The sequence below is a fragment of the Mus pahari genome, chromosome 6 (assembly GCF_900095145.1).
Source record: "Mus pahari chromosome 6, PAHARI_EIJ_v1.1, whole genome shotgun sequence".
NCBI lineage: Eukaryota > Metazoa > Chordata > Mammalia > Rodentia > Muridae > Mus > Mus pahari.
In genome coordinates, this window is record NC_034595.1 from 83,586,390 (window position 1) to 83,603,445 (window position 17,056).

General features: G+C 41.0%; 1 protein-coding gene across 2 annotated transcripts in view; it reads left to right on the top strand.

Moving 5' to 3' along the window:
* Positions 1–925: 925 nt before the first annotated feature.
* Eya3 (EYA transcriptional coactivator and phosphatase 3) overlaps positions 926–17,056 on the top strand; it is an 81,655-nt gene continuing 65,524 nt past the window's right edge. For both annotated transcript variants that reach the window (XM_029539662.1, XM_021199707.2), the window contains exon 1: positions 926–1,032. The gene's annotated coding sequence lies outside the window, so the exon portion shown is untranslated. The remainder of the gene's footprint in view (positions 1,033–17,056) is intronic.

Consider the following 17,056-nt stretch of genomic DNA (forward strand, 5'->3'; position numbering starts at 1 on the left):
TTCTGGGCTGGTGAGATGGCTCAGTGGGTAAGAGCACCCGACTGCTCTTCCGAAGGTCCAGAGTTCAAATCCCAGCAACCACATGGTGGTTCATAACCATCCGTAACAAAATCTGATGCCCTCTTCTGGAGTGTCTGAAGATAGCTACAGTGTACTTACATATAATAAATAAATAAATCTTAAAAAAAAAATCTTCTAAAAAAAAAAAGTTTCTGAGCCGAGAAGGTGGATCTCTGAATTCAAGCCCAACTTGATCTATAGAGGGAATTCCAGGTCAAGGTACACAGAGAAAAACTTCTCTAGAAAAACAACCCCCACCCCCCAAAAACCAACCAACCAACCAAACAAAAAATGTTCCTGAAAACAATATGCACAAAATGAAGGCAGCTGCAAGTGTAATATAATATTAGGTATAAACTAAATTTTCGGATAAAAATGTTCACTTTGAGTTAGCCTTCCAAGTGTCTTCAAAAGTTCCCATCCATTTTTCTCTCCTAGTCTTTCTAACTCGACTAATTGCAGCCAACATTTTTCAACTTCGCCGTTCCTTTACGGTAGGAATTACACACATTTATTTTTTTACAACTCACTTTCAAAGATGAGAGCGGTGACTGGGCATAGAGACACAGCCTGTTCTACAAACCCTAGGCTGAAGGAGGAGAATCCCCATTTCGATATCAGCCTGAGCTGGACTTTGTTTTGGGGAGGGGAAAGGACAAGGAAAGTCGGGAGTACTTTTCAGCGCCAGCATCCTCGGAAAGGCTTCGCGTGCGTAAGATCCAGGGAGTCAATCACGCGCCTGGGTCTGCGAGGTGGGCGGGACTTAAGCCTTGCCCCGCCCCGAGACGCCTGACGAGTCCTCGGGGTTCTGGCGGAACGGGGTGTGGATTGTTCGGCGGCCCCGCATCGACTTCCGGTGCCTAGGGATGCGCATCCGGGTCGCGCTAACGCCGCGGTTTCCGCCACTCTGTTGGCTCCAGAGTGGGTCCGGAGTGGTCCCATGTCGTGCCGGGCAGTGTCTGCAGCCGCCTGGTGAGTCTCCGCCGCCGCCAGGGTGTGGGCGCGGCGGCTCGGGTGCAGCGTTCGGGGCCCCGGCTGAGGAGGTCCTCCCCGGTCGTGCTGGGTAGGGGGTCCCGTCGCCGTCCCCTCGTCCCTGCCTGCCGGTCTGCCCTCGAGCATTCCCCGGCCGTCGCTCTGGCCTCGCCCCTCGGCGCCTCGGCGCCGGGTTCTGCCTCCCCCTCCTCTCAGCACTTCTTCCCGCCCCACTGTTCTTCCGCCCGGAGCGTTGGGGTTCGGCTCTGTCCCCCCAGCCCTCCTCACCCGTGACCCTTCCCCCCTCCAGGGACTGGTAGGTGACAAGAGTGTTGCGCTTGCCCTTTGGGAGCGAGAGGAGGAGGAGGGCTTCCTCCGAGTCCCGATCCCGGCCGACTGCTCCAGCCTTGGGGCAAGTTCTGCCTGGAGGCGCGAGGTTAGGCTTGAGGTCGCTTCCCCAGTTAGAGAACAACAAAGGCGTCCCCAGGTCCTCGCTCTGCCTCAGTGTGCTGGGCTCTCTGTGCAGCAGCGAACAGGTGGCGGGCTCGCTGGCGGGCTTGTGCGATCTCCTGAATTGACAGGTCTTCGTCCTGTTTTGTGTCCTCTGTCCCACGAGAGTGGATGTGCACATCCGAGGCAAAAAATGCGGATGTTCTTCACTCTGCATGGATTTAAAGTTAGAGGACTCCGGGTTTCTAAACTTTTAAACTGGTGTGGTGTGGTGTGGTGTGGTGTGTGGTGTGTGGCTGTTTTCTGCCAAGATTCACCAATGTAACATCATTTTCCTTATAAGCCAGACATTACTTCTTAGAACAAACATTCTTTTTAACTTCTTTTTCTCTGGTGTTGCTACCATGGTTTAGAAATCATGATCTTTGCATTTTAAAATTTAAGATATCTTATCTTACATTTTCTAGAGGTTTTAAATCATCTATAATGTGAAAAGGGTTAGACTTTATAACGGTTAATGTCCAAATTTGGATAATCCTTTTCTCTCCTCCCTTCAGATTTTTTTTGGGTGTTTGTAGCATATCATTGCAACTATCGTTTTCTTTTCGTTATTTTGTGTGTGATCAGTCTAAAATTCAGTATTAATAATTAAATATGTACAGAACAAATAACCGCGTTTATTATTGGTTCCTCTTGGCACAGTTCTCCCTCATATACACATAAGAGAATAGGACATAGACTGCCATATTCCAAAATTGGGCTGCTTCCTTCACCTATTTTTAGCAAAGAACTTTGGAGCTTGGCCTTGTTAGTCCTAGATGCCACAGAGAAAGTCCCTTCTGGTTGGCTTTCAGGATTAACCTGGCCAGGAAAGCCCCTATAAACATTTATCTGTCCTCCCTGCACCTACACCAACTGGGAATAGTAGCCTTTGTTCAGCCTGACCTCCTCATTTCCCAGCAACAACTCCAGTAATCGTGGCTGCTCCGTTGACTTCTTTACCTTGAGGTTTGACGAATATTTCTTTTTTTACATATATAGTTGGTGCACAACTTTTAACATTTTTTTCATTTCTGACCTTTATGTCCCTTTCCTCCCCTCCACTACCTTTGTCCTCTCTTTCCCTCTGTTTTGGTGATGTGTTTTGACCCTAGGCTGGCCTGGAACGTTTGGAATTTGCTATGTAGTTGGAGATGGCATTGAACTCGTGATCCTCTGGCCTTCTAAACTCTGGGATTACAGGTCTGTTCTATCGTGCTTGATAGTTTTGGGGTGGGCAGGGTTGGGTTTTTTGTTTTATTTTGTTTCTCTATATACCTCTGACTGTCCTAGACTCGCTTTGTAGACCAGGCTTGCTTCAAATTTACAGAGATTGCCTGCCATTGCTTCTGCAGTGCTGGGATTAAAGACACACACCACCATGCCTGGCCTACTTGTTGCTTTTTAAGCATATTTTCAGTCTGAACCTAGTGAGGTTTTTATAGTCTATAACCAAAGGAAATTTGGAGTTTAAATATACTCCTTCGTTGATAACCCAACTTTAAGAATTAATGATGGGCCAGTTGCGGTGGTACACACCTTTACTCCCAGCACTTCGGAGGCTTAAGCAGGTGGGTATCTGAGTTCCAGGTCAACCTGGTCAGCAAAGTGAGTCCAGGACAGCCAGGTCCCTGTTACACAGAGACATCCTGTCTCAAAACACAAATAAGATGATGTTAAGAGCACTGACTGAGCGGGACGTGGTGGTGCACGCCTTTAATCCCAGCACTTGGGAGGCAGAGGCAGGCGAATTTCTGAGTTCGAGGCCAGCCTGGTCTACAAAGTGAGTTCCAGGACAGCCAGGGCTATACAGAGAAACCTTGTCTCGAAAAACCAAAAAAGGGGACTGGTGAGATGGCTCTGCTGGTGAGATGGCTCAGCGGGTAAGAGCACCCGACTGCTCTTCCAAAAGTGCAGAGTTCAAATCCCAGCAACCACATGGTGGCTCACAACCATCCTTAACAAGATCNGACTCCCTCTTCTGGAGTGTCTGAAGACAGCTACAGTATACTTACATATAATAAGTAAATCTTTAAAAAAAAAAAAAAAAAGCACTGACTGCTCTTCCATATATGTCCTGAGTTCAGTTCCCAGCAACCACATGGTGGCTCACAGCCATCCGTAATGGGATCAAATACCCTGTTCTGGTGTGTCTGAAGACAGTGGTAATGTGTTCATATACATAAAAATAAATAAATCTTTAAAAAATGTCTTTCTTCTTTTTAGTATGAGTTCCTGGTACCCTCAGAGGCCAAAAGAGTGTGCTAAGATTCCCTGGAACTGGAGTTACAGATGGTTGTGAACTACTACGTGGGTGCTGGGACTCAAACCTTGGTCCTCTGGAAGAGTAGCCAGTGCTCTTAACCACTGAACCATCTCGCCAGCCCACTAAGATCATTTCTTAAAAAAGAAGTTCTGCGCTTGCATTCTGAGTGATGAGTTCTAGTTCTCTGAACACTGTAGATTGTGCGCACAGCGTAGTCTTTGTAGGTGATTCTGATGGACTTAGGTTATAGGAATGAAACTGTTAGGGTTAAAAATACATGCGATGGTCAGGCATGGTGGTACTCGCCTTTAGTCTCAGTACTTGGGAGGCAGAGGTAGGTAGATTATCTGAGTTCCAGGCCAGCCAGAGTTGCAGAGTGAAGTCTCCAAAACAAAATGTATAACCTGGATTTATCTTTTAAAAGGGACCAGAGAAACAAACTGTTAGTGCAGAATAAGTTAGATTTTTCAAGTGATACTTTCCTGTTGTGATCTATAGTATACATAGAAGTCCCTAAATGAAGTAAAGATTTGATATTGTCAGTGGGGCATCAGTGTTCTCTCCCTGGATGTGGGGTAGAACACAGATAGCCTTTCTAGCTACTGAAGAAGCTGCCTTTCCTACTTAGCTGCTGTCTTGGTCAGTGTTCTGTTGATGTGTGGAGACACCATGACCAAGGCAACTCTTACGAAAGAAAGTATTAAACTTGGGGCTTGCTTACAGTTTTAGAGGGTTAATCCATGATTATCATGGCAGGAAGCAGATGGGAGAGAGGACATGCAGGAGCTCAGACTTGAGCCTTTTGAAACCTTAAAGCCCACCCCCAATGATACATCTCCAACAAGGTCATCCTCCAGCAAGGCCATACCTACTCCAGCCTGGCAACATCTCCCAGTCCTTCCCAGTTTTATTGAGGACCAAGCATTTAAACATGAGCCTATGGAAGCCATTTGCTTTCAAACTACCACAGCTGCCAACTCTCTAGTCACCAAAGACACTGTGCTTTTAAAGCTATGAAGAAGAATCACTGTAGGTTTTCTGTAGCAATTTTTCCCTTATGTTTTTTTCAGTTTTTAAATCTGAGTGCTCAATTTAGAAAGCATTGCTGCATGTTTTATACCTACCATGTTTTCTGGTTTTTGCTTGATCATTTTTGGTTGTTATTTTTGTCAACTTACTTCCCATTATATTTTATCACAGTGCTTTAATTTTCCCCCCCTTGAGTACTATGATATTTAAAGGATGATGCAGTTTTAAATATTCAAGAAGCCAAATATACCTCGAACATGTCCTTACCACTGTACCTTGGTTTTTGTAATCTGCCTATGCTACCTCATGACTTCATCCTCTACTCTCACAAGTAAAAGGCTCTCATACAGCTTTTTAGTAGCTTTAGTTGAAGCTTTTTATTTAAAAGATTTTTGTGTATTGCATGTTATTGTAGTCTGTATCATTTAAATGGAGGAAGACTAGTTCAAATAGGAACATACTATGTTTGGACTGGAATATTGTTCCAAAAATTCACCTAAGTGGTTTATTTATACCAAAGGTTGAATTCTATTTATAATGAAGTACAAAGAAAAACAGCTGGACTTTATATTCTGATTAACTTAAAAAATGTAAGTGCATGTCTCTGGGTCTTAAGTCTAAGATGTTTACACCAGAGAACACAGCACATGGTAGAACACCATCCTGATTTTGTTTGGCACCATAACCAAGTCATAAAGTAGCTGGTTAGTGAATATAGAAGTACTTTATTTATAGAAAATTGAAAATTCACACTTAAGCCTGGCAGTGGTCATGCACTCCTTAATCCCAACACTCAGGAGGCAGAAGCAGGCAAATCTGTGTGTGTGAGTTCAGCCTGGTTTACAAAACGAGCTTCAGAACAACCAGGGCTACAAAGAGAAACCCTGTCTTGAAAAACAAAATCAGACATTTAGAGCATGGGCCTCATATTTGTTTTTAATGCTTTTTCCTTTTGAGTGTGCAAAATTTTAAATCAGAAAAAAATCTATAGTTATATTTAAAGGTTTTTTTTAGGTGGAGGTCATATGTCCCAGACTGGCCTCCAACTTCTTGTAAGATGAGGATGGCCTTGATCTCTTGACCCCCTGCGTCCATCTCCCAAGTGTTGGGATTGTGCCAGCACATGTACTGGAATAGTGGTTTAGTTTAGAAAAGTCACCAAATCAGTGGAATACAGTTAATGTTCAGTATCTTAAAGATCCCCCTGTAGCCTGCTGGGCTACAGCAGCTAGATCTTTTTTTATATCTTTTTATACCAGCTAGATCTTTTTTTCTTCCAGTAAAATAATGAACAGTAATCTTTGGAGTATAGTTCTTTCCGTAAATATAATTTGGGTGTCCATTTATAACACTACATATTTAGATTGCTTACATGAATTAGATGATCTTATACATAGAACCAGCAATTAAATTAAATTCTGAATCTCATCTTGTTTATGAATTTCTGAGTTAAATATAAGAATTAATAGAATTAAACTAATTTAGGAGGAACACTGTATACATTTGTAATCCTGGCACTTGGGAGGACATAGGAATTTTGGTAAGCTTGAGTGAGATTCTGTCTCAGAAAAAAATCAAACCAAACTAACAATAGAAACTAAACACACAGAAAACGAACAACTAACTTTTAGACCTAAGAATATGTCAATGGTGATAATGGTATATGATTTTTAAAGCTAGATTTATGATTTCATATTGCCTTGAAACCATTTAGAGTTTAGGATTATTGCATAAGTCTCCATACAGCTTAATATAACTATTACTTTCTTTATAAGTACAGTTATTTTTTATTTAGTGAATTCTTTTACAACTGAACTATAAAAATCTGTAGTAAAGAAGATAGAAAGAAAGGAAGGAAGAAGAAAGAAAGGTGAGTTCAGGTGGGCCTGGTGCCTGTGCCTACAGTCCCAGGACTCAGGCTGCAGCAGGAAAATGAGCCTGGGCCACACAGCAAGACCTCATCTTCCTGTGGGTGTGTGCACCCTATTGCAGGTTCCCTCCGAGGCCATGGCGTTAGAGTCCTGCTGGAGCTAGAGTTGCAGGCAGTTGTGAGCTGTTGGACATGGCGCTGGGAACTGAACATGGACTCTTAATTGTTAAGTCATCTCTCCAGCCTCTGGGTTTACTAGGTTTTGTCCTTCATGTTGTAAAGACTTTAGCTGAATTGTTATGTAAAACAGTGGAGAGGACCCAACTGCACCCTGATTTTGACTGCAGTATACCAGCAGAGCACCGAACCCTTGTTCTTTGGAGGTACTGTTAGGCAAATCCAGGGTTAGGGGTCATCCACAACTACAAATTGAGTTCAAGCCCAGCGTCTGCTACATGAGAGCCTGTCTTAAAAAACAATGAGAGGAGTGAATGTTATCAATGATTTACATAGGTAAATGAAAGTGTCATAGTGAAACCCACTCTTGTGTATAATGTATATTTGTATTTTTATGTGTATGTGTGTATAGCTGCATGAGTTTTTGTGCACATGTGTGCGAGTGCCCCTAGAGGACAAAGGGTGTCAGACCCCCTGGAACAGGAGCTAGAGGCAGTTAGGAGCTGCTTGATATGGGTGTTGGGAATGGAACCAAGTCCTCTACCAGAGCAGTATTAGTCTTAACTGCTAAACATCTTTCCAGCTCTTGTATATAATTAACATAATAAAAACATTAAAAAATTAAAAGAGTTCCCCTACTACTGCAGTAATCTTGAATCATGAGGAGATTGTTGTGAGAGTGCGTGAACTCCAGAGCATCATTAGGATCCTTTCGGCCAGTCAAGTTGAGGCCATTCAGTGCTTCTCACATGTATCCTTACACATGAAGTAACTGCGGTCCAGGAGCCTTATATGAGATTTCATGCCCCTCGCTAGTATCAGAGCTGGTAAATTCTGGAGTCTGACCCCAAATTTTTATTCTTGCCAGGCCTGCTTACAGAGGTTACTTTGTTGGAAAGGTACAATAAGGGCTGGTGAGATGGCTCAGTGGTTAAGAGCACTGACTGCTCTTCCAGAGGTCCTGAGTTCAATTCCCAGCAACCACATCTGTAATGAGAAACAAACGAACAAAAAACAAAGCCTATGGGCCCAACTGAGCAGGGCTGGAGCAAGGGGGGGGGGAGAGGGGGATAAAATAAGTTAGAAAAAAGAAAAGGTACAATAAGTTAAAACTGCCTTCATTGCTGTTCTTCACTGTGTAGGCTGAAGCAACAGCACTGGGAAAGAGTGGTGTGTTTGTTTATCCATCTTTGAAGTAGAGCTTGGTGATGTGGCTAACTGTCTAGCCAGCTTGCTCTGAGGATTCCCTGTCTGCACCTTCCCAGCACTGGAATTACAAATGGCCACCACACTCACCCAGCATTTACGTGGCTTCCAGGAATCAGAACTCTAGTGCTCATACTTATGCAACGAGCACTTCCCCAGCTTCAGACTCTTCTCATTAGCAAATTCAGATGGACCCGTTCCTTAGTACTTTATACAGTGGCTTGGAGGGTTTTCTGTGCAATGCATCTCGTTTTATTGGAAGCTGGTGAGGGAACGTTTGTGTTAGTTTTCATTAGAGAAAGTTTTGTAGACAACTTTAAGGATGATTTTCCAAGAAGTAAAATTAGAAATTGGGAAAACTTTAATCCCAGCACTCAGGAGGCAGAGGCAGGCGGATTTCTGAGTTCAAGGCCAGCCTGGTCTACAAAGTGAGTTCCAGGACAGCCAGGGCTACACAGAGAAACCCTGTCTCGAAAAAACCAAAAAAAAAAAAAAAAAAAAGAAATTACGAAAACAATTCTTGTTCTTAATATATTCCTGATAAAATATTCTTACTTTTAAGAATTTAATGTGGATAATTTTCTCAGTAATTGCGATGTATTCTTTTAATAATAGTGTAAGGCTAGCATAAATATTCCTACAGCTGACAATGCTAAAACATATCTGCCCTTTGTGCCTCCCAATAAAGTAGCCAGAATTTGACTTCTGTTGACTGGGGCTGTTTACTTATAGAAGGAGTTGCCTGATGTAGTGATGGCTTTTGTCCGTCTGCAAAAGTTTATCAGGGCAGGTGTAGTGTGGTTGCAGATCTCCAAACCTCCTCAAAAAAGTCTGTGATTTGTGTTGTTGCCAAGTTATGGGGCTTGAGCAAAGGAACTGAGTATAGATTCACTGGATGTTTTTGTTATGTAGTGCTTTGTGTATAAAGGATTCTGAAAGGATATTCTAGTATGTATTTTAGATTTTTAAGACAAACATTACCTTCAGCTGACAAGACTTCAGTGGAGTTTGAAAAATAAGAACCAGAGAGATTGGGTTGATTGGGTTAATGGTGGAACTAGATTTTTTAAAAAAAAAATGGAAGCACGTGTTGAAGTTTCAGCAATGTACCAGATGCCAGTCAAGCTAACAAAAAGAATGGACAGCGCCTAGGGCATCCCTCAGTTTCTTGGCCATTGCTCTCAGTTTTGAGCATTTCCCTGGGAACATTCTTAAAACACATTGAAGGTTCTGCCCATGGCAGGCAGACATCTATTTCCTTCCCTGCAGTTTATTCACTATTTAGCATTCAGTGAGTAAAGACGACACCACGCTGTTTTATTGCTTAACCCTGGTTGTTTTCCCAGGGTCCTTACCAATATTACTAGACAGTAATTTGCTAGCACCAGTCTTCTTACTATTTCTCAGAAATGCCAAGATACTATTTTTACTTTCTTTACTCTTGTTTACCAAATGTTCATTACTGGAAGGAAAACTTTCCTTCCCAACATACAACTCTCATCTTCATTACCTTAGATTTCTGCTGACAAATTACCATGTTAGAGAGTTTATCATTCCACTCCAAGTAACTTCTCTGTTGTCATTCTCCCCCACCCGCACCCCCTTTTGAGACTTTCTCTTCCATCCTTTTGAACTTCTGATCCTCCTGCCTCCACCTCCCAATCTGAGGTTACAGAGATGAGCCACCACACCCAGCTCATGTGTTTTTTTCAGCTTCATTTCTATTTACTCTAGTACTTACAACTTCATGAAATGACATCATCTTATTTAGTTTTTGAATCTTGCCCATTAGAATAAAGGTTACTTTATTTTGTGAACTCTATGCATCACTGACTTACTATATGTAGACTAGTGTCTAACATACATAGACATCAGGTAAGTTATGGATGCATTTAAGGCTGGAGAAAGAAGCAAGGGCAGCCTTAAAGTAACCACAGATCTCTATAACAAAAGCAGAGGAAGCAGAAAGCAAAATGAGTGAGAGTTGCACTACCTCTCCCCACATTAAAACTGTAATTACCCTAAAATAGGGAAAGCTCTGGTATAGGAGACCAGCTAAATCCCACATAATTTTGTGATGTTTAGAAGAAATAAATAAATTCATATGTAGACACTGCCTAACTGTGCACCCCTCCCTCCCTCCCTCCCTCCCAGCTTTTTTCTATTCTTTTTCCCTTTCATTCCTTGAGGTTAGGGTCTTACTATGTAGTCCAGATCTGCCTTGAATTTACAATCCTCCTATCTTTGCAGCCTCCATGCTGAGCTTAGAGGCATACACTTTCACATCAAACTGTGTAATTGTCTTCCTTGTAGTCAGTAGAGGTGGATGTAGATGACTAAAATTTCCATACAAAAACAGCGGAACAGATTCTCATCTACTTCCTCTTCTCTAAGGAAAAACTGTTTGGTTATACACATAACCTAGACTTATCAGTTATCTGTGGGAAACTAATAGAAAGAGAGGTCTCCATGACTTGTTTTCCTGGCTCGTGGCACTATTTGGGAGGCTAGAGAACTTTAGGACTGGGGCCTAACTAAAAATGGCCTTTGAAGGTCATAGCCAGAGTTCCAGAGTTAAAAACTTACACAGTTAAGCCAGGTGAGGTGGTTTATGCCTGTAATCCCTGCACTTGGGAGGCTGAGGCAAGAGGATTAGGAGTTTAGGGCCACCCTTGGCTACTAAAGGACCCTGCCCTTAAAATATTTTAAACAATTGAATATTTAGTAAGTGCTTTTATGGAAAAGCATACTATTCTGTAGATGCCACAAAATGATGTAAATCTCTCAAAAAGAAAAATATGAACTTCATTAAGATAGAAAAATATGGTCTTTAGTCAATAAATACACTAACTGTCTTGCAGATGGGTAGTGTTTTGTTTGTTTTTGACTCAGAGTTTTGCTGTGTAGCCTTGGCCGCTCTGAAACTGTGTAGTTCAGGTTGACCTCAACCTCATAAAGATTTGCCTGTCTGCCTTCCCAGTGCTAGAATTAAAGGTGTGCACTACCATGCCTAGCTAGATGCTCAGTTTAAATGCTGTTTTACAAATACTGGTATTTGAGTTCGTTCTTAAAGCATTGAAAAGATTTATCAAGATAATAGATTACCCAAAACTGTTAGTATTGCTGTTTCCTGAGGACCTTTTTCTTCAATTTAAATTTAGAATTGGACTCAACATAAAAACAGGGTGCTAACTTTGGAGTTATATGCCAGATCTGTTAGACAAATTTTCCGTTTATTTGGAATGTTTTTCAGTGTTTTATGTTCCTCCTCCCCTCCTTTTTACTTGCTACTGTTTTTGTTTCTTAAGTAAAATCTTCCACAGCCCAGGCTGCTGTTCTGTCCGTCCTCAGAGTGGTCTACAATAGCCATGTTTCAGTTTCAAATGAGTGAGTTTATTTACATACACAGCAAGTGAAAGTAAAAGAAGAAATAGTAGCACACAGAGAGCAAAAGACAACATCCAGTAGAGACCTAGAGAAACCAGACACAAGGATCATCAAGTCAGGGCTCACAGCCCCCAGCAGAAAGTGTCTGAGGAAGCTGAGGCAGTCAGCTGGGGTCCTGCTGAGAGCTCTCTCTCTCCAGTGAGCTTCTGGGGTGAATTGCTGGCTTGCTCCCACCGCAGACATTTTTGTAGATGGGATAAACAACAGCCATGTCTGTCTGTTACCTTTGGCTGTTCTCAAGGACATGGTGTTTTTTTTAATACCCTTAGCTGCTGGCAGTTTTCCTTCTTGATAGTACAGAGTTAAGGGGCCAGACTGTCTTAGGACAAGGGGTTTTGAAGAACCCTTGAAATAAACTTGATGGAGTGTGGGACAGACAGGAGGACTAGGGCAAACAACACATGCCATTTTACCACTATAGAGTGTATTACTGCTGCTCTCCAGCTCACTAAGTAGTGAGTGTGACCCTGAGGTTACAGACATGTGCCACCACACCCAGCTTCCGGTCCTGGTTGTTTAGAAGTAGTTGGTCACTTGGATGTACAGCCACTTCCTGTTATTTCCATACCTTTTTTCATTTTCCATTTTTTTTTCCAGCTTGTATATTTCACTCAGTACCCAGGAGATAACCAGCAAGCCCAGAGAGTTAGTAAGAAAACCAAAATTCTTTACTATTTGTTTTTTATTTGTTGTGACAAATCACCCCACCCCTTCCAGGGTTTCTCTGTATAGCTCTGGCTGTTGGAACTCTATGTAGACCATGCTGGCCTCAAACTCAGAGATCCGTCTGCCTCTCCTCCCTCGTGCAGGGATTAAAGGCGTGCCACTGCTCTGGAGTCTTAGAACAGTAGAAATATATGTTTGCTCATAGTTCTGGGCCATCAGTAAGAAACCAAGGTGTTAGCAGCCGCTCCAGGAGAGCTCCAGAGAAATTCCCCACCATTGCAGGCTTCCAGTGGGAACTGCTTGTTTTCCTTGGCACGCCAGTCTATTCCTCCTCCTCACACGTTTTTTTTTCCTCTGTGTGTTGATCATTGATAGCTTGCTGTGTGCTGCTTCATGTGAAGAATAATAAAATTTAGTGTTAGTCACAGACTTCATAGGACCAAGGAAAAATGGGCGATTTAAACAGGATTTGTTGTTATTGTTTTTGCTTTTTGAGGAAGAGACTCACAGGTTTTAAACTATATAGCTAAGAGCTAAAGATGACCTTGAGCTCTGATCCTCCTGACTCAGGTGTTAAGTGTACAGGCCTAGCCAGAGTTGTTAAATATCAGACTTACAACCACAAGCAGGGGTCAGAGAGATGGGTTTGAGGAGTTTTTAATTGCTAACAACTCTTTCACTAATATTTGAGGTTTTCCAAAGTTTGAGACTTATTTCTGGTTTTTAGTTTTATTTTCTTTCATGAATGTAGTTAGTTTTCCTCCATACTGTCATCATTGAAGGGCTCTAGCAGGCAAATGTGGCACTGACAGGTTTTACCTATCCCTCTCCTCCTTGCTGAGAACCTTAAGATTACATTCCTAAAGGTAGCCACCAAGGTCTACTCCCTTATTTGGCCATTTTTTACCATCAAGTTCCAGCTATCAAAGTATTGAAGTTCAGCTATCAAAAGTCCCCTTTGGTTGCCCTAATTAACATAACCAACTAAAACAAACCAACTCACCCTAACCCGGGGTTCCCCTTCCCCCTTTATAACCTGCCATTTACCTGCTGTTCCCCACTCCAACCAGAGGCAGTCCTTTGTCCCTCTGAGGCAGATTTCTCTCTGACTCTCTCTTGTTCTTTTTCCCTTCCCTCTTGTCCTCTGTCTCCAGTCTTTGTCCTTTATTCTCTGCTATTTGTCCTTCTGGGGCAAATAAATCTCCTTTGTGCTGAGAACTTGGTCTGGTGTGTCCACTTTATACCTGGATCTGAATGTGATTTATCTTTCTTTTTTGTTTGTTTTGATTTGTTTTGTTAAGTCTTTTGAGACAGGGTTTCTCAGTGTAGCCCTGGCTACCTTGAGTCTCTGTAGACCAGGCTGGCCTCAAACTCGGAGATCTACCTGCCTCTGCCTCCTGAGTGCTGGGACTAAAGGTGTGTGCCACCACTCTGAGCTGTGATTTATCTTCTTAACCCGGGTGACTTTTAGGGTTTTTGTTTTTGTTGTTGTTTTTTTTAAGATAGTTTATTTTATACAGCAGGTTCTGTTAATCTCTGTCTTCTGTTTTCTTCCATTGCTCATAGATTTATCTCTTTATGGATAAAGGTGGAATACTGTGGAACTCTGTTTTTCCTCTCAAATTTTTGAAAGCTTGGTTCTTCATGTATTTATAATTAATGATAGCATATGATGTGAATGTTCTACAATCAACTCCTCTGACTGTTTCACATACTAGTTTGTCTCTGTAGCTCTGACTGGTGTGGAACTCACTATGTAGACCTAGCCTCATAGCTAGTTGCATCCCCAGTGCTGGGATTAACGCTGTGTTTTATTTCATATTGTAAATACTTTTTAGGTTTGATCATAAGTTTGTCTTTCTATTCTGGTGTGTGTGTGTGCGCGCGCGCGCACGTGCAGGGGGAAGAAAGAGAGAATGAATTGACATACCAAGTATTTTAACCACGTGCAGCCATTATCACTGTCCTCTAGGTCTTTATAGTGGATTTCTACTTTAACCTAGAGTAACATCATTCAGTTGGTCTTTGGCAGGCTCTTTAAATCTCGTGACTCCAAGAAACTGCCAGTGTCTTAGGCTAGAGCGAGAGCTGAATGAGGCAGTGAAAGGCAAGCACTTGCTCTCCCACCCTGCCCTCGGCCTCTCTAGCTGGTGCTGAGACGTTCAGGTTTTACAGCCTTGATTCTTCCTCACAAATAGTTATTGTTGCCAATTTTTGTCTAATTTTCAGGAAGAAATATATAAGTATTGGAACAAGCCTTTATTTACTTATTTGAAAGCTAATGTATAAAATCCATATTCCTCCTTTGCATCACCCACTTTTAGTCACTGGTAAGAGCAAGTTAGGATGGCCAGGTATTCACAGAGAAACCTGTCCTGGAAAAAAAAGGAACTATTGTTAATCTTTGAATACTTCTGTGTACTAACTGCCTGTAAATTCCTTCGCTGTATATAACATAATCAGGTATCTTGCATTATTTATACACTTCTCTTGAAGTTGTAATCAAGAGTGATACTTTTACATAGGCACAGTATATATAAATATATACTTAATTTCCCTTTCTGCAGTAACATAGCACATTGAAATAGACTAAGTTCTTCTTATGGCCATTATGATCACAAGATAAATAATATGTTGATCCAGCTACAAAGGAAAGATTATGAAGTAGGAATCGAATTTTGAAGTATAAAGTATTTATTACTAATTATCTACTTTCTAACTTCTTAGCCATGAAAATAAAAGTAGTTGTGCTATTATACAGAGATTTGGCTTTGTTGATGACCATATGAAACTGCAATAGTATTCTAACGTTGGGTGTTCCAGGACTCATGGCCCTGCTGGTAACAGCACTGTTGCCAAGCCTGGTGATCTGAATGGAATCCTCAGAGCCCACATGATGGGAGGAGAGGGCTGACTGCTGTGGCTGTCCTCTGGGCTCCACATGTGCACCGCACAAACCCAGTATCCCTGCAGAACAAACAAATGAGAGGAAATGATGTTGGCACGGGAGAGGTGACTCAGCAGGGCTGTCACTTGAGAGCAGGATTTCTTGGCAAGCCTGGGCAACATTGTGAGGGCTCTCTCCCTGAACCCCTGAAAAAGTTCACAGAAAATCAGAACTGTCAGCTTCTTTGAATCAAACCAGTTTTTAGCTTTTCATTGACGGTGTAGAGAAACGTGAACTCTTAGGAAATACTATTTTTCTTCTTGATATTATTTTTTTTTGAGATTGCAGTTTAATTTCACATTTCTCCCCAACCTTCCTGTACTTCCCTCTCTCCTCTTCTTCAAACTTACAGCTTCTTTCTTCATTAATTGCTATTACATGCATATATATTTGTATGTACATACATATCCTAAATATAACCCACTAAACCCATGTTGCTTGTGTTCATATTTCCATGAAGGCATATGAATACTAACGAGTTCTCATCTTCAGAAAAAATGATAAAGCAAGTGTATTTAGAAACCAGAAGTAAGAACTGAAACTTGGAAGTTATTGAGATTTTATTGCTCAAGTGCTTGAAAGGTACTTAAACTAAAAGACTAACCCAGCATGTTTGTAACTTCATCAGCTAGTAACTGCATTCTTATTATGTTCATTTTCATAGCACTAAAATCTTTTCACTTCTGTGTCATAGCTGTTATTATTTGGTGTTTTTAAATCTCCATCTTATCACAGAATAATGTCAGGATTCACTAATGGTAAAAAAATGTACAAACTACAACTAATCCATGAGAATAAGAATTCTAAGATTTTTGCAACAATTCTGTACTACTCTTATTACTCAGAGTGGAAACAAGAATTGTGTTTATGTTATATAGCTTCCTAGATTGCTAATGAGGGTGACTTTCTATTATGTAGTCTGTGTCAATTAAAAAAAAAAAGTTGGGGTGACATAATGTTAGAAGCTTTGTGGCTGAGCCGTTACATGCTCAGTGGTAGACTGTAGAGTACTTAGCCTGTGTGAGGCCCTTGCTTTGCTCTCTAGAATCACAAAAAAGAAAAGAATACAAGTTTTAGCACATTAAAAAAATGCTGAGAATGTAAAAAATACTTGAATCTTTCTATTAACAGACTTATATTTCAACTTAAAAATTATTAGAAGGAAGAATTCTCTATTGATAGCAATAGTACTTAGGTATATATTTTACTAGATTGCAACAATATAATTGGTTGCTATTAACATATTTTATTCACAAATGTGTTAGAATATGAATTTGAAAGTGTCCCAAATATATTTGCCAGGATTGAGGAGATCCTAGAATAAATAGTATTATTTGTTTGTAAGCTACTTTGATTTGATTTGGTTTTGGTGGTATTGTTTTTGTTTCCTTTGATTTTGTTTGAGACAGTATTTCCCTGTATAACTTAGGCTGTCCTCAAAGTTGCAGTAATTCCCCTGCCTCAGCCTCTTGAATGCTGGAATTACAGATGTGTGCCACCACACCCAGCTTCTGTTTTAAAATGATGGAAATTACTGGTGATAATTGACCAGTTACTTAAAAATATTAAACCTGGGTTTTCAAAGTTCTTTTCTCTGAAATATGGAAACTGTGCTTTTATCTCTTCAGAGGAAAAGCTGAGAGAAAAGAGATTGGGAGTTTTAGAGGTGTTAACAAGAATGTTTATTTTCAAAGAAAAAACAGAAGTAGAGGAAATTATTTTCTAATGTTTCCATAATGAAGTCACCTTATAACTTACTACATAATTCTTCTTGAATAGCTCAAGATTATATAACTTACCTTACCTTAAATTATTTCTGTTTTAGTTTGAATAGTTTGAACATTTGATTATGTATATTTAAGTAATATTTTTTTTAAAACTTATCACCCCTTTTTGATCTGTAAAAGAATTTGTGTTCTTTTAATAT